Source organism: Mytilus galloprovincialis, chromosome 10, assembly GCF_965363235.1.
Source record: "Mytilus galloprovincialis chromosome 10, xbMytGall1.hap1.1, whole genome shotgun sequence".
Lineage (NCBI taxonomy): Eukaryota > Metazoa > Mollusca > Bivalvia > Mytilida > Mytilidae > Mytilus > Mytilus galloprovincialis.
Window position 1 is genome coordinate 38,150,161 of NC_134847.1, and position 18,736 is coordinate 38,168,896.

Consider the following 18,736-nt stretch of genomic DNA (forward strand, 5'->3'; position numbering starts at 1 on the left):
AATATATGTCTGACAAAAGAAAGTATCTCTATAAAGCGTATGCAATCGCGAAGGAAAGTCGAGACTATGAAAAAAAAACTTTTATCCGACGCGCGAATAAGAAAATTGCTGGAAAAAAACAAGAACGTGGTTACGCAAAGGTGAAAAGGATACACAGAAGTAGCAAAAAATAAAAATATATTTAGTCAACAGTGTGGTTCATGGCTTTTAGAGCAAAATCCCTGTCCCTTTTTGTCTAGCTTTGGCATATCATTTCGACTGTGTTTATGTCTAATCATATATGCCACCCTTTGGGCCCTTTCTTTTTTTAAACCCTCAGTGGGCCATTTTACATGCTTCACCCCATAGCCATATTTTTCAACATAGCCCTCCCATACAACACATGCATATTCATTGCCCAATTTCCTTGTTTTCAATGAACAATTCTCTCTAGATGCTGGAAAAAGTCTCCCATGATGGGTTTATCAAAAAAATGCTTGCATCAGTAATCTGACTCCACAGACAGTTTTCAAAAGTTAAAATGAAAGTGAAAGTACCCCCAGTTTAGAATACAAAGTACTAAATAGTTTTCAATTGCCCACAATGTTAGCCTTTTGTTTAATTACTTCTAAATAAAAGAAATTTTGTGGTTGAAAGTAGTATCAAAAGAAAGAACAATTTATTGTCATCAAAATACAACACAAAAAATTATATGGTCCCATGGCTTTTACGGGTATATTTTGGGGTGGTCAAGAACGCATGACAATCCCGCAGAAAAATGTCACTGATTTTTAGCACTTTACCTCAACTAGTAAAAAAAATTCTAATAATTCCTATGTAAATTATTTTACAAAAAAAATTAAGCTTAACTGTAGCCATACTAAAGAGGCTTTCCAGAAAACAAAATATCCATATGATATAACAAACAATCACAAAGACTTACCATTTTTCTTCTCTATGTCATGTTCCCTTCACCAAGATGGCTGCGCCCATGGATTTTCATTTGGTACCGTGATACCTATATAAAGTATAAAATTATCGTTTCTGAATAGGCGATCTGGGTCTCACTAATTAGAAGCGTCAAAAAGTGATAAGAAGCGACAATAAAATCAATTTAGCGACAAGAAGCGTCAAGCAGACTATTTAGCGACAATACATAAATAATTAATTAAATATCATTGAAACAACTTATTCCCAATATATATTGAAAAAAATACGATTGTTTTTCATTAAATGGGCGGTTATAAAACATTTTTTATATAATTTAGATAGGTAGATAATAAAAAAAAATAAAGAAAAAAGGGATTGTCTAGTTTTTATTTAATAGAATTTGTTTTATGCACATGCTTAAAATTGGAAATCAAAACAAAGATTTTCCAACTTACTTTTAACGAATTTATTGAATCAAAACCATACAATTTGATTTCCTTTCTAACAGTGAAATTCATCGTTCTCAATAGATAGGAACATCATTAATAGGTGTGGCTTCACACTATCACACCAAATGAGAATAGCCTCGTGAGAGAATAGCGATTCGCGTGTCCCTTGTTTCTTATTGTCGTTTCGTTACTAAATTATTCTTGTCCCTTTAATTTTGTCGGTAAAATTCTACTTGTCTCTATTTAATGAGACCGGCCGGTTCCGTCCTTAACTTCCGTTTCTGCACTGCAAAACAACCACGTTTTCAATTAAGACAATTAACGATGCCTAGTCCTTGTTGTTGTGTGATTGAGTGTCATTTAAGATGAGGATATGCATTTCAAAATGACTTAATAAAAAGGAAAAGTTGGATCAACGCCATGGCTCAAACATAGATTCTCACGATGAAATTGTGGAGTCCATCTCAATCAGCTGTTGTTTTCAAGGCACATTTTACCGAAAACGACTACGTGCAGGAAACTATTCATGGTAAAACTTTATTTTCTTTTGGAAATATATACTGTTATTTATATAATCGCCATGCAATTAAACCAAAGTCTGTTTGTAACCGCAGCCAATTATCGTTTTATAATATAAAAAAGGGGGGGGTTAATTCAAGACGTCATAATTTTTGGGATTACGATTCAATGTGATCTGTTTGAGATTTTTTGGTGAATGCTACAATAAGGTTTTCCTACGAGATGTATATCATACTGAGTATTATTTTAGCAGTAATTATGTTAATTTATGATGTTATGACAGGAATGCATAAGCCTATGCCTCATAGGCTTTCTTGAAAAATATCAATGACAATGTAAACAGGAACAAAACAAGGACATTTATGATGCTCTCTTCTATATTATAGTTATTTAGGTATGTTTGTTGCATAAGTCTTTCACAAGTTTTAAAAAATCTAATGTTATAAAACTTTTTTTAAGGAACAAACCCATCTTAAAGAGACTTATGTCTACTGCCATTCCCAGCCTATTTTCATGTTCGATTTGCAAGGAAGAGACTGAATGGTTTGCAAAAATAAAATTCTGGACAATGTCCCGTTAAACCAAAAGAACTAAACTGGATGAATATTTTAGGAGAAATCTGGAGGAAAGTTTTGATTTGTGAAAATGGTTTTCCTGAAAAGTCATTCATCCTGCAGAAAGGATTTATGACTGTCCACCACCGACTGACGAGCTAATGTTGAGCTTCACAGATGGAATTACGCAAACACCATCACCATGATAAATGCCTATGTTTTCAGCACAGATTTCGCATACCATGACACAGCCGTGCATTTTTTGTTTGTACCTGTTAAGAGTCGTATACTAAATTTTATTTTCATATAAATAAATTTATCTTGTGTAATTTGAGAACTTGTATATTGCCATAGGATGCATAAATGAAAGTGGTGCATTTCATTTTGCTTTGATATATAGACTTGAATTAAAATTGTAAATGTTATTGTAATGCATATAAGAATAAGGAGATGTGGTATATACATGATATTTAGTGAGTTTATCAAACTAAAGTGCTTAAGAAATGGGTATACGCAGTTACAGGTAGTACTGTACAATCTCTAACAATGGGAAAAACCCATACCGTAAAGAGAATTTCCATAGATTTTCAAGTAACTTTTGTTTTTGCGTTGAATCATTTTCTTCCAGTGTCTTTATTGCAAATATGGGAAGTGGTTAAAATGCAAATGAGACAGCTATTATGACCACCAGATGTCATTGTTTTCTTGAAAAAAAACTCCTTTTTCATTCATACCGGTAAATTACTTCATCATGTTTATAATGAAAACTGATTTTGCTTGGAATTAGAAAAAGTATGGTCATCAAATGAGTTGACATGTTACTATGTTCATTTACCATTATGTTACTTGATGTTCTTGCAATACACACATTACGGTGATTAGTCAATCTTTGTGCACTACTTTTCATAAGATGGAAGTAATTGAATATGCGTATATAATCAATAATTAAAAATAGTCTATTTATGTTAAGTTCTTTTGTCTTAAAAATAAATTCATGGCGAGGTACAGAAAATATACTGTAAACAGTAGACTATGAAAATAGGTGAACTAGGTACAAAAGAACTCTAAATCTTAAATACTACAAACCACCTCTGTACTATGACTATGGAAGATAATGATATAACTGGACTAGAAATACACACAACCTGTAATTAACTGCCTTTACAGCGCTTTCGCGCTTTGATTGAACATACCGAATTATTGAAGTCGCACGAATTGCTTAAACCACAATTTGGAACCAAAAAAATATTTCTTCAGGTTTTTTTCTGTTTCATGAACAGTTCTTTTAATCCATGGACACACTTAAATCAGTTAAATCTGGCGACTCTCCATATTACCAATACTGGAATTAAAAACTGAATCAGACCAAACGAATATTGCTAACAGGAAAACGTGAATTTGGTGGAACAAAACAATTTGACGTCAGAAATTCGTCTAACTGTCCTTCTGGCAACGCTAAAGACAGAAGAGATGTGTTGATGACCATCAATGACCAGATCTACATATTGTGACAATGCAACGTCAATAGAATTTTATTACGCAACGTCATTTGCTAGACATGTTTACGACCACAAAGTCTTCTGCAAATCAAATTGTCGATAAACTGTAATCCAACAATGCCAAAAAAAATGCAGAAAAACATTTTTACAGCCTAAAAGTTTCACATATAATTGCCAAAACACACTGTATATGGGTGGAAATAAGGCAAAATCAGAAGGTGAAAACAGAACCCCGAACAGGTTGAACAGAATTGATTGATCTTTCTGGCAATCATTTAGGTGTTGGTTACAGGCAGTCACTGCTTCCGACGGTGACATCTTCATTTAGAAAGGGGAAAACCAGGGTTTGAGTGAATAGCACATGATTTGAACATTAAAAGTGACGTTATCAATTCAACCTTCGAACCAAATTTTTTTTTCAATGAAAATATTGAATAAAATGTTTGTTCATAAGGTTGTTTAAAAAAATAGCATGTTTGCAAATAAAAATTAAAAAGAATAATTTAGTGTTGCGTTTCTTAAGTCGGTCAGTATATAAAGTAGAAGGTATTTTTTCATTGATTAAAAGAAAACGTATAATGTAAAATGCAAACATAATTCCTTTTATATTTGATCCAGTGACTGTGATAGGTCTTCTAAAACGGCCCCTAGCTTTTTTATTTTCAATCTTTTTCTAAATCTACGTAAGGATCGTAAAGGAACATTTAACATGTTTTACCAATATTCTCGAATCATTGAGGTTATATAGTTAGAAAAATATTTCTGATAACAATAACCGTATTTTTGTTCGAAATCTATTTTTCAACAAATTTTTCAAAAGGCAAGTGTTTTACAGTGTAACATCAAAGCATGCATCAGTTTGGGATCAAAGAACTTTAAAAAACGATTGGCATACGTTTAATATGTAATGTGCTGTATGTCTGCAGCAAGAGAAAATTTGTAAAATATTCTGTTTGTAGAAATAATGGAACTGACATTTTGTTTTCCTTACCATTCTTGATATTTACTTACCACCTTCTTCTGATTATCAATAACTTAAGCCTTTCAAGTGTATCAACGGGTGTGTTCTGCAGTAAAAATGCGAAATTGTCGCTGTTATGACATGACTTAATTTGTGTGTATTCTCTCAAATTACAATAAAAGAGGGACGAAAGATACCAAAGGGACAGTCAAACTCATAAATCGAAAATAAACTGACAACGCCATGGCTAAAAACGAAAAAGACAAACAGACAAACAATAGTTCACATGACACAACATAGAAAACTTAAAAAAAACAAAAAAAAACAACACGAACCCCATCAAAAACTAGGGGTTATCTCAGGTGCTCCGGAAGGGTAAGCAGATTTTACAAAACACACTACTGTATAAGTGTCTTAATTGAAAAAAAGAAAAAATCTGCCTAGTGCAAATAACTTCTGGCTTTTCATTTCTCAAATGTAATGCACATTGTACGATAATGTCTTGTAATGATCGATCAAAATATTACTCATTTGACAAATTGGAGTCTTTTTTTTTACTTTTAAACATCTCAGTAAATGACAAGTTGACACATAAAAGGAGTAGGTTCGATAAGAGCCATGTTTTGCCCCGATTAAAGTTCAATGTTACAAGATAAAAATATTTTAAGTTGATTTAAAGACATGTGAGAAACTTAATATATAAAACTATTTCTGAAATAGTTTTATTCTTAAACGTTTATTTATACATCCCAAAAGGGAAGAATAAGCAATTTTGGCAAAATTTGACAAAATCGGTAGGATTTCAGCCAAATTTAAGACCAGGAAACATACAGCGCAGCCGTCGACAACCTAAATATTTAAGTTGGACATGTAGAATGGCATTACAAACATTATTGTCAAAGATCTTTTTTGTCGACGTATGCGCTCTATGTTGTCTAGGGTGCCTGTCCAAATATTCAAATTTACCCATTTCTATTGTATATTTCTTGGGAAATCAAAATTAGTTCTATTTGTGACGTTATGAAGAAAACGCAGAAACGTTAATTTTCAACAAAAAGACTAAATTCCTATCGAGTCAATGTATGATTCATTGTGATATTGATCAAGAAATCCAAATTTGGTATTTAGGCTTAAAAGAGGGCCATTTTAGGGCCTTATCGTACCTACTCCTTTTAGTTATGTGTGGTTTAATAGGTTTTAGAAGAATCGGAGGTGGTACATTTGATTGATTTTGACATAAAAATAAGTTTTGGTATCTTTTTTTTATGTAAGGCATTCACAACACAGGTAAATGTTTTCATACAATCACTCAACAAACAATATTCGTATTATATTTTCTCGCATCTTGAGATAAAAATCATTTTTTAGTTATGCTGTTTACATATTAATTTAAACCATCAAATACCGACATAACATATTAGCTTTATATCTATTTAATTTATGTTATGTTTTTACTTTTATAAACTTATTTAAAGTGTGATATATTCATTTTCATTCACCTGTTCGAAATCATTTTTTTTTAAGATTATGATGTTTCTGTATTTAAGTGTTACGAAATAAGAAAAATCATATATGTATTCAGTGTTACATTTGTAATAGAACTACAATTGTATAGATCTTCTCCAAAACCAAAGTTGCCTTCGAATACATCAACATTTTTGTGGATCGAACTGATACCGATGGTACGCATATTGCTATTCTGGAAGATCGATACATGTGTATGAAACCCGACTTGATAGTTCGTGAGTTATGTTATTTTGGGTTTGTTTTTTCTTCAAGAAATTGTAGTATTGATCTATAAAAGAGGGACGAAATATACCAAAGGGACAGTCAAACTCATAAATCTAAAACAAACTGACAACGCCATGGCTAAAAATGAAAAAGACAAACAGAAAAACAATAGTACACATGACAAAACATAGAAAACTAAAGAATAAACAACACGAACCCCACCAAAAACTAGGGGTGATCTCAGGTGCTCCGGAAGGGTAAGCAGATCCTGCTCCACATCTGGCACCCGTCGTGTTGCTTATGTGATTACAAATCCGGTAAATAGTCTAATTCGGTAGGTCACATTCATGAAAGGGAAGGGGATTGTAGTTACGACGTAAAGAACATATCCGATTTCATTTGTGAAACGGTTATTCCATAACGGTCAACCAACTCGTGATGGCGTCCGTAAAATTTACGAAGGGATGATTTCAACTTCACCATTTGGAACTCTTGGTTTAATAGCTTCCTAGTGAGCAGTAACCCTCTATCAAGAAAATCATGATAGGAAATGCAAGCACGGGAAGTTAGGACAATACTTGTACTTAAAGTAGCACAACACAAATATTTTTCATCCCCAATCAGACATCTTTAAACTCATCTTTCTTTAAATTTTATAAATGAGATACCCAAAGAAAGAAGAAGGATAAATCTTTCAAATTAAGATAACTTCATTATGACATAATTATTACATAATTAATTGTTATGTAATTAGTTGCCATATTTTGATATCCATACTTGAATGAATTCAGCTTCTTTGTTATTCATAGCATCCCAAAATATTTTATAGATTCTTGCACATCTCCATTCATTCTCTCGTAAATCTTCAATGAAGTTTGAAACATCAAATCATAAGAGACCACTAAATTCCATTTGGTATAAAATTTGTTCTATTGAAGTTTTTGGAAATTTGAGACACTGTTTTGGAGGTCAAGCTGTGTTGTACAAGAATCTATACAATATTTTGGTATGCTATGAGAAACAAAGACGTTAATTTCATTCAAGTATGGACATCGCAATATAGCGACTAATTACATAATAATTAATTATGTACTAATAATGTCATAATGAAATTATCGCAATTTGAAAGATTAATCTTTCTTCTTTCATTGGAACCTCATTTATAAAATATAAAGAAGGAGGAAATGAATTACATCAGTTTAAAGTTGTCTGATTGGGAGTGAAAAAATGTTTGTATTGTGCTACCTTAAAATAAAGTAATTAAGATTTCTTTTCTGAATATTTTATAACATAAATTAGTAAAAGATGAACGAAAAGCAGTTTTTTCTGAAACGATATTACTTAAAAACCAACATATATAGTAAGGTGTTACATGTTAGTGAGTGAGTTATACATATTCGAGAATGCATAACATGCTTATTCTTGATTTGTGTCAGTAATATATCAATAGCTCTATTTTTTTCATATTTTAAGATGTTATGACCATTGCAAATACCAAGTAAAGGAAACATAAGTTGGTAAAATGAAATTACCATTATAAGAAGAAAAACTAGTACATCTTTTTTATATAGTTAGTATGGTCAGAAAAAATCATACAAAATATTTGTTTGCAAAAAAGATTATTTGATTTCTTTATTGTATGTACTTATGTAAGTATTTATAATATGTAATGAGAGCGGAAGACTTTTTAGATTTGGCCATTATTCGGATCCATCAGTTTTCTTTATCAGAACAGGATATTTAAAGAATATGACATAGTTTTTAAGAATGTATCTTGTAGTTATGTATGCAAAAGAAAACAACTTGGTTGATTAGAAACTAAAAGTACTATAACAAAAAAATAATTCTAGAAAAATGGCACAACTTTCTATCTACTTATCTGTAACTTCAATTAAAAAAAATCTTTTCATTACCGAATTTGTTTTTATCAGATTAAAGTAAATCAAATATAAATGGATACATTTTGTAAAATTGAATTATAGTACTACCGCCAAAATAGATTTTTAAGTATATAACATAAGTATGTAATTTCCTATTTACTATGATTGAGACAATACATTACAATACAAAACATGCAATATGCAATATCTGTTTGAAAAAAAAAACAATCAAACATTTTGACTAAGTGTAGTTTATCATGTTACTCGAGATTCCAAAGTGATAAAACTTTGTTTATTTTGACCCAATGATAAGCTTTTTTAATCTTTTGCCTTTAAACATCCTTGTAAATAACAGGTCAACATAAAACATTTTGACTAAGTGTAGTTAATCGTGTTACTCAAAATTCCAAAGTTATAAAATTTTGTTGATTTTGGTCCAATGATAAGTTGTAATGCATATTGAGGAACATCTTTGTACCTACTTGTAATGTGAGAATTTTATAGAGTTGATCCCGAAAAAAACATGTTTTATATATTTTTCATATCTTCAGTCAGATAAATATAATTTGTTAGAATTTTTTTTGAAAGAAACTCCTACCATTAAATACTCACTCTGTTTGGGCATTTTTCGATATTTCATATGCTATATATTGCTATATAGTAACAGATGATGCTATAGTTTATTTAAATAATTGATTCATCGTCAATGTTCTTTATTTACTTTCTTTATACAACTTTAATTGTTTAAAGGGTTTTATTTTTGTGCCGGAAAATCTGCATTGGCCTGTACTCATATGTACATGAAAAAAGAGAGATCGAAAATGTGGCGCTTTCATTGTACAAGATTTGAAATACATGTATGTTATATTATATATTATGGTTGAAACCATTTTTCGTACTCTCACTTTGTTAAATGCATTTTGTAAACACTCTTTCTTTTGTGTAGCAAGATATCAAGTGTAAATGTCTGTAACACTGTAAAAGTAAAGCTAATGATACGTCAATGCATTGGCTTATAATAATAAAAAAGTGAAAAAGGCATATTAACGATGTACAAATATGTAAAACATCATTACAAGATTAGATAATTCATGTTGGTAACTATTTGATAATCATCTTGAGGTACTCATTGATTCACAGTTTCATATTCATTGTATATACTAGATTCTTTAGTCTCAAAAAAACATCATTACTTATAAGAGGTTATTTGGTTTGAACTGCAATTTCGTTGCACCGATCTAAAGAGTTAAGTTTTTGGTAACTTAGTTTTACAGTTTGTTCTTATTGGTTTGAAATTAGCACAACTGTTCCAGGATAGAAGGATGCTTGAGCGCTCACTTAAATGTCCTCAAACCCATCCCGCACTCTTTTATGTCTGTGTGTGTCTATCATACGTCAAGATAAAATTGAGAATGGTTATGGAGAATGTGTCAAAGAAACATCAATCCGACCATTATACAGACAACATCAGAAGGTCACCAATATATAGGTCTTCAATGCAATCAGAAACTCCCTAACCCGGATGCGTCCTTCAGCTGGCCCCTAAACAAATATGTATGAGCATACAAGAGCATGTAATTTGTGGTTTAACGTTGGTTTATATCTGTCATAATTGTTTTTCGTACAATGTATCTGTTTATTTTAATTGTTTCACATTTGTGATATTACCTGCGGGGTTTTTTCACAAATGTACGCCGTTCTCATTCTTAGTTGATAAATAAACTGAAAGGTACGATACCATATTTGGTTTCACATTGTGGAATCCCTACGGTGATATATGATTACTTATATATATGTATACATGTATGTCGTTTCAACTCTAATCGATAGTTTTCTCATTGGCAATTATACTACATCTCCTTCTTTTTTTTTTTTTATTAACTATGAAGTAATTTTGATTTTCAATTAAAAATATTTAAAAAACGTTTTATAGCAATTTCAATGTAAATTTTAACCTCGTGTCTAGACAGCCACTACGCAATATATAATATCTATTCCTACATTTCGAATGATATGCAATTCCGGGAAATGAGGAAATATTAACAATTTCAACATATAGCTTTGCTTTGGAATATGTGCAAAACACGGACAATGACACCATCTCATTCCTTTGTCTTATCCATGTTATTCCTGAAAATTATTGTTTTACATGTTTTTAAGACATCATCGTGTATCATTTCCTTGCCAGGTTAAAGCTGTAATAGAAGTGAGCAAAAACGCCACCATTAATCAAACAAATCTTCTTAAACTTTTCTTCAACTTCGTACTTTATTTTGCCTTTTTAACTTTTTTATTCGAGCGTCAATGATAAGTCTTTTCTACATTTGAAAATGCATGTTTCAAGTCAGGGATAGGACAGTTGTTGTCCATTAGTTTGATGTGTGTTATCCTTTAATTTTGCCATTTGATTAGGGACTTTCTATTTTGAATTTTCCTCGGAGTTCAGTATTTTTGTGATTTTATATTTTACAGACAAAACGCGCGTCTGGTGCAAATACACAGTGTTAATGCTGGTATCCGTGATAAGTTTATTCCCAGATAACTTTGACTTACGCGATTTACGTAATACATTCCTTCAGTATGTTTAGTCGATCATATTATCATTTCCTGATATATGATATGCGGATTGACAAGGGTCTGGTTTAAAAAATGATCATTTTACATTCAAATGATTTAACTCAATGAAAAATAAGAAATCCGAATAACCAACAGGTAAAACCCATACTGATAGATAATTTGTAATACATAAACTAAAATTAAACTAAACAAATATTTAAACCTAAGTATGTGACTGTGTAACTTGCACTGCACGCGACATGAATCCAACCATCGTACATGATTGACAGTTGATTGCCTATTTATGCACCCATGTTAGTTTTCTCAATCCATTCATTTAGAATACAAAAGTCAGGTAAGTCACATACTTTATATGTAAAGATATAATAAGAAGATGCGGTATGAGTGCCAATGAGACAAATTTCTATCCAAGTCACAGCATTGGCTCACACAAAACGGCAAGTTATGGAAGTCCTAAAGTGAGAAACAGCAATGAACCACACCAACAATGAGAACCAACGAGCAAAAGTCTCCTGACTATAATGTCAAAATGTTTTGATTCCAGCGTCACTGATGAGTCTTTTGTGACGAAACGCGCGTCTGGCGTAAATATAAAATTTTAATCCTGGCATCTTTCTATGATGAGTTTTCTTGCATATAGGTTGTACAATTGGTTTTGTTTTCTTCTAAATATGTAAGACATGTAAGCATAACCATTAATTTGTTTAGACTTGTTTATAAGACCATGTACATAAACACCGTCATTCAAACAACTAAATTAATATGAATCTATGCTTCTTTCTGCTAGTTATATAATAAATTTAAAGAGGTAAAGTACTACATAGGTGCAGGTATACACAATGATAGATTTCAATGAATGAGTAAACCAGAATTTTACAAATATTTGCTAGCGGCTCTTAATTCTCAAAATCAAAAACATATTATAACATAAATTCAAAATACTGATAACGTTCCTGATTTTCGTCAGCCAAGTCTTTATGCAGAAGATAGAGGGACTTATTTAATGCAATGAGTGATTGGTCTTTGACGTTTTGGAAGAAAATAAATGAAATCTTCTTTATTGCAGATTTGTCTATGATAAAAAAAATATAGAAAATGTCTAAAAACGAAAAGCCTGTCAAGAGTTATGATGGTAAGATTCAGTTATTGTTTACCCATTTATATTTTCATGGAAAATTATGTTCTCGGTATTTTGCGTTCAACAGCAGATTGCAACAGTTAAACCCTTAATTTAGAAATTTTGGAACGGTGAACCATATCTTATTCTCAAATGATTTATATGTATCTACTTTTTCAGAGATTAAATAGTAATTGATCGTTTACAACTTTCAACTGCGTCATAGTTTTAGAGCTGTATATTTTATTTTTTCTTTGTTGAGACAATAATGTCTGTTGTTTCCCTATCATTGAATATAGCATTTAGTCATTAGGTTCTATTTTTCGATTCGTTGATATAAATTCTTTGTAAATTAGACATTTAGTTTTATTGAATACGGATACAAGCATGTATACGGTAAACTTCATCGAGACAAATGTCCAAATTTATCTTTTTAACGATTGTATCAAACCGCAACATTAAAATCTACAAACATGGTGTCACTTTTCTCTACAAAATATTGCCGAGTTGTATACATCATGAGCTAATTGGTTATATTTGATACAAGGACTTACAAATAAAATACCAGTATTCGGATGGATTAATTTTGTGCCCGTAGATTAATTAAACTTCTTATATTTTTTAGACGATTTGGAAGTCGATGAATCTCCAGTAGATGTTCGGCAATATATTTGTACAATCTGTAAACAGTGCATGAGGAATTTGCTGTTTCTTCCTTGTCAACATTTGAGTTGCTGTCAGTTTTGTGGAGAGAAATTGACAGAGTGTAATATTTGTCAAAGATCAATAAGAGCAACAATTGTAATAAGCTACTGACTAGACAACGACTGCTATCCATGAAGTTGTAACATCTCAACTGTCACCATCTTTTGAAATTTCACATCGCAAATTACTATTTTTATTTTGGCATATCTTTGTAGTCTTTGCGCCGTGTTTGGAAATTTTTTTATTGTACTAGCTTCTGTGATGTTCGCTTAAATTGTATAAATTTTCAAGATTTTGATAGTGTCTCAATTTGAATATATTGACATTATTCATTTGACATCATGCTAATACCGAAGAAGGATGTCTGTTATCCGAAATATCTAATATCTGTTCATTTTATAGTTATTAAATGTTGATGTTGTACCTTTTTTGACTTGTTATCTATTATATTTTGTAGTGCACTAAATCATATTACATGATCCATCGCCCTGTAAGATTCATAGTTGCCTATTAATTCAGTCATTTTATAGATATATAACGTAAATAACCGATCCAACTCCTGCACCTCTCCCCCCCCCCCCCCCCCCCTAGAATATCAAATGATAGTCCCTTAGTCATCTAACCTATGTCGTGCTTAACACATTTTTAAAATTGTGCAAGCGTCTTACCTGATGTTCGGTTTGACTTTTTATTGTATAAATTTCAAGATTGTTATAGTTTCATCTAAGTAGACTGATAAATGATCCAATCAACATCTCAAACATAAATACCGATGAAGGATATCTGTTGTCCGAAATATTTACATTTATAGTTCCTTTTTTTATTGGTGGTGTTGTGTACACTTGTTAGGCGTTTTTATATATATATATGTATATATATTGCAGCTGATCTGTAATAACTCAATCTTCATGCCATATATATCATGTACTGTTTTGTTTTACGACGCTAGATTAAAACTGACGAGGAAAGGTAACAACCGGCCACCTAAAGCTTTGTTTTTTTGTGAAGCCAAGGTGGTTGATTGGTCTAGAGCCTCGGATACAGTACAGGCGATTTGGTAACACGATATTGCAGTAGCATGAGTTCGAATCTCGGCGAGGGAAGAATAAAACAATTGTGAAAACTAATTTACAGATATAACATTGTTGGTCTGATGTTTAGACGAGTTGTTTATACAGAATGTACACAGTCATGTTTCACCATCACTGTAGTGTTATCACTGGTTCATATATATATAACTCGTCTAAACATCAACCCAACAATGTTAGATCTGTAAATTTGCTTTCGCAAATTTTTGGTTCTTCCCTCCCCGGGATTCGAACCCATGCTACTGTGATATCGTGACACCAAATCGCCTGCACTGCAGCCGTCCCGCTAGACCACACGACCACCTGGGCTCTCAAAGAAAGAGCTTTCGCTGGCTGTGTGTTACCTTTCCTCGTCAGTTTTAATCTAGCGGCGTACTACAGTACATGATATATAAGGCATGAAGATGTTATTGTTACAGATCAGCTAAATTATCTTTAGTAAAGGATCCTACAAATTAATGTTATATACAGTCACAGAAAATAATTATATTTATAAGTACGTCTGAGTCAGTGACAACTCTACAACAGATGTATCCATCGGATCGCCATCAATGATCTAAAGGGTGAATGAAAACTATGTAAGTTCTTAAAGAACATGTACATATAGAATATATAATATTTTTTTATAAATATCTAATGCATTTTAATGCAAGTGTGGTTGATATTGATAACAAACAAACAGCCCCAAAACAGAGAGAGAAAAACAGATATCCATATATGTATAGGACACAATAAGTTGGAACAAAAAATAAACATACATGTATAATAAGTAGCCAAAATGAAAGTGAAAGTTAACATGTCTATTACTCATCCTGTGTCAGTAGCAAATAGGAAAGTATAATTTGTTTCCTAAAGCAAACTGACACCAGAGGCGATACCTTGTCTTAAGGACCATAGGCACGTTCAATGTGTGTAACCGTCTCTTTCTAAAACGAGCAAGGAAGCATCAAAGGTAACTTGAATGCAGTTGATACCAGGAGACGATGCATCAAGGATATAAGAGTACATTTGATTAGAAAATATCTAAATAATTAATATCTTATTTTTTATTGGCTAGAATGTTTCTGATATTCGAATGAATATATATTTCTTTAATCCAATTATTTTATCTACACACATAAATTCCCTTTAACTAATCTTCACTAATTAGGAAGATGTTTGTTTTTAAAATTACATATCATTTTAAGTAAATTCACATTTTCTACACAAAATAACCAAATGATTAAAATAACCAGATGATATAAAAAAGAACATGTCTTTTTCTTTTGATCTATGTAGTCTGACATGTTTGTTAGATCATAAAGGTGGTTATGGAGGATGAATGTTCATGATAGGCCTTAATACCAAAGTACATATATAGGAGCATTGTTAAATATGTTAATGATCGATTTGATTTTTTTGTGTTTTAACGACACTTTTAAGCACCGTATGTAGGCTAGTTCGTGGCGGTCAGTTTGTATTGGTGGAGGAAGCCGGAGTGCCCGGAAAAAACCATCTACCTTCGATAGGAAAACTGACAATCCGGGTCAAGTGATTACAATTATAGTAGTTACGTGGAACACTTGGCTATCGAGGCCCTTTAATATGTTAATGTATTCAAATAGAAGTTATTTCAAATGTTGAAAGGAAAATCCCGAATGGAAAGTTGGGCATGAACAAAATTTAATAAAAGGAATGTACATATTATATACCCAAAGCAGGCATAGTATTTTGGTCAATATGCAGATTTGATATTAATAGCAATTGTTATCTAAATAAAATCTATGAACGGTTGGTACTGATTTGAATTAGAGTCTCCTTCATTACATTAAAACTAAATATATAAAAAAGAAACTACTATTTTATTGTTTGGTACAAGTTGACTGTCACTTTGCACCACAGTCAGGCATAGACACTTAGGGGGGCAGAGAACTCTCTATGGATGAAAACACTGTCAAACATCAAAATATAATACTATCCACACTGATATGTGTCCACAATTGTATATTAATGAATATTTATTGACGAGTATAAGTAAATGATAGGCGTTTATTTAATACAATACGATTATATTTCCATCCGTCTTCTTTAACTATATTAGTTAATAACGAGTACTAAAGCATTATATTTAAAAGTTCTATATATGGCCTTTTGAGCTTTTTCCTGATAAAAGAGGGACGAAAATAACCAAAGGAACAGTCAACCTCATCAATCTAAAATAAAAACTGACAACGCCATGGCTAAACTAAAGAATAAACAACACGAACCCCACCAAAAACTAGGGGTGATCTCAAGTGCTGCGGAAGGGTAAGTAGATCCCGCTCCACATGTGGCACCCGTCGTGTTGCTTATGTTATAACAAATCCGGTAAATTGTCTAATTCGGTAGGTCACTTTCATGAAAGGGAAGGGGATTGTAGTTACGACGCAAGGAACATATCCGATATCATTTGTGAAACGGTTATTCCATAACGGTCAACCAACTCATGATGGCGTCCGTAAAATTTACGAAGGGGTGATTTCAACTTCACCATTTGGAACTCTTGGTTTAATAGCTTCCTTGTGAGCACCAACCCTCTATCAAGGAAATCATGATAGGAAATGCAAGCACGGGATATCGTATCAATTGGGAGATATATACACCGTATGCAGGTGCTGCTGGAATGTTGCTACTTAGAAATGGAAAGTTCACAATTGGAAAGCTGAAATCATCTCTTTTGTCGTAAAGTTGTGTTTTCAACCGACCCTAATGTTAATTTCGAGATGTAAGTCAAGATATGAGGCAGACTTAACTGTATCTGTAGTATCCTTTATCTCTAGTTCGATGGGATAGATGCGTTCCACATAGTCACCAAATTTTGAATTATTTAGTGAAAGAACATCATTTATATAGCGGAAAGTAGAGTTAAAGAAAATTGCTAACTTCTTATCTTTCTTCCTAAGCACGTATTTAAATACACAATATGAATATAATGTGCCTATATCGATCAAGTGATTTAACGTAATACAGGTTGATCAAATAACAAATAAGATAAGATTTGCATATGTAAATGATAGGCGTTCTTTTATATACAGTCCGCCAAAAGTTAAGCACCACCTATTTTTATTGCATCGATTTTTTTTCAAATATAAAAAATCAATGATTCCTCGAAAAAAAGAAAACAATCATATAGCAATTTTGCTAATGTATACCATAAACAAACCACAAATATAATTTTGGTCACTTATGAAGGTTCTATGCATATGGGTTTTTCGTTCATAGAAGTAGTGTAAATTACACAATTCAGAAACAGAATTTAAGTTTCACTGTGATTTTATTTTTTTACAACAATTGATTACCTAATACCAATAAAATTTTCTACACATAATCTTTGGTATGTTTGGTAAATTTAATGTCAATATTTGAGTCAATAGCATGTGTAACAACCTCTCTTCCGGTACAATTTCATAACACGACGTATCATTCTCGGTACAAGCCTTCAAAACTTTAGTTAAGGAATCTGTTGCATTAAACAACAAATGCCACTTTAAAATCGACAAAATATTGTGAAGGTGGATCTCTGCGATTGAGATTTCCGCCAATGGCACCTCAGACATGTTTGGTAGGGTTTTTGTATTGATACATGCAAGGTCAAAACATAGTGTAAATGGCTTGTTGCTCTTTGGACTCGGTTAAAATCCGTGCCCTGTGTGGTCTAGCGTTGTCGTCCATGTACAAGGGTCTTGACAATGTTGACGCAAGTGGGGGATTATTAAAACAAGGGACTAAAATGTGTTAAGGCATCAAATCTCTGTATGTCTGTCCGTTTATGTTACCCATCAGAATATGCATACCCAGCTTATAACGGTATAAGAAGCAATCCCGTACTGGAACAACACCAGCACTGAATGCAGTCCTTGTGCAAACATTGTCTTGGTCATCGGCCGTTTTGTTTTCCCGCGAAATTCGTATTATGGGGTCTACTGACAGTAAAAGATACTGATTCCCATCTGACCAATGAGTGTTTTGTCAGCTTCCTATTTTCAAGCATAGAACGTCATTTTCCCATTGAAACCTGACGATAGAGTGCCTGCTTGTAATTACAGGTCTCTATACACCACGACTCGCTCTTAGGTTGCCTCTATGCAGTCGACGGACCAATGTACGAACACTAATACGACCACCTGGGGAAACAGTGTATTTGTTAACGCACAGATGATCTTTAATAAAAAGGTTGCTTGACTGCTTTATCGGAGTTCAATCTTTTTTGTCGTAATGAATTTTCTTAGTGTGTGTTAAGGGTAATTCATAACACCAAACATACATTTTTTTTTTCGAAATTGTTAAAAAAATATTGCCAAATATATTTCGGTGGTGCTTAACTTTTGGCGGACTGTATATATATTACGAATAGATTTTCATGCGCCCTTCTCCAACTTCTAAAATACTAGTAAATTCTAAAACATTCCAGTACTAAAGCGTAGGGGTTTATTGTAGTTATTTGTTCTCCTTGATGCATTTCAAACGTCCAACCTTGTGTTGTAATTGGTTGAATGAACACACACATGAGTCAATGTTGTGATACAATTATATGTAGTGAATATATTTAGATACTTGTAGTTATTTGTTCTCATTGATGAATTTCAAACGTCCAACCTTGTATTATAATTGGTTGAATGAACACACATATGATTCAATGTTGTGATACAATTATATGTAGTGAATATATTTAGATACTTGTATTTCATATCTTGCCAACATGTCGCGTGTAAAGTTAGTCGTTTTACCT

The 18,736-nt window shown here is 32.2% G+C and overlaps 1 long non-coding RNA gene across 1 annotated transcript; it reads left to right on the plus strand.

Moving 5' to 3' along the window:
• Positions 1-12,142: 12,142 nt before the first annotated feature.
• LOC143049138 (uncharacterized) lies at positions 12,143-13,324 on the plus strand. The gene is made up of 2 exons (XR_012970080.1): positions 12,143-12,211; positions 12,822-13,324. It is a non-coding gene; the product is annotated as an uncharacterized LOC143049138 (long non-coding RNA).
• Positions 13,325-18,736: the final 5,412 nt, after the last annotated feature.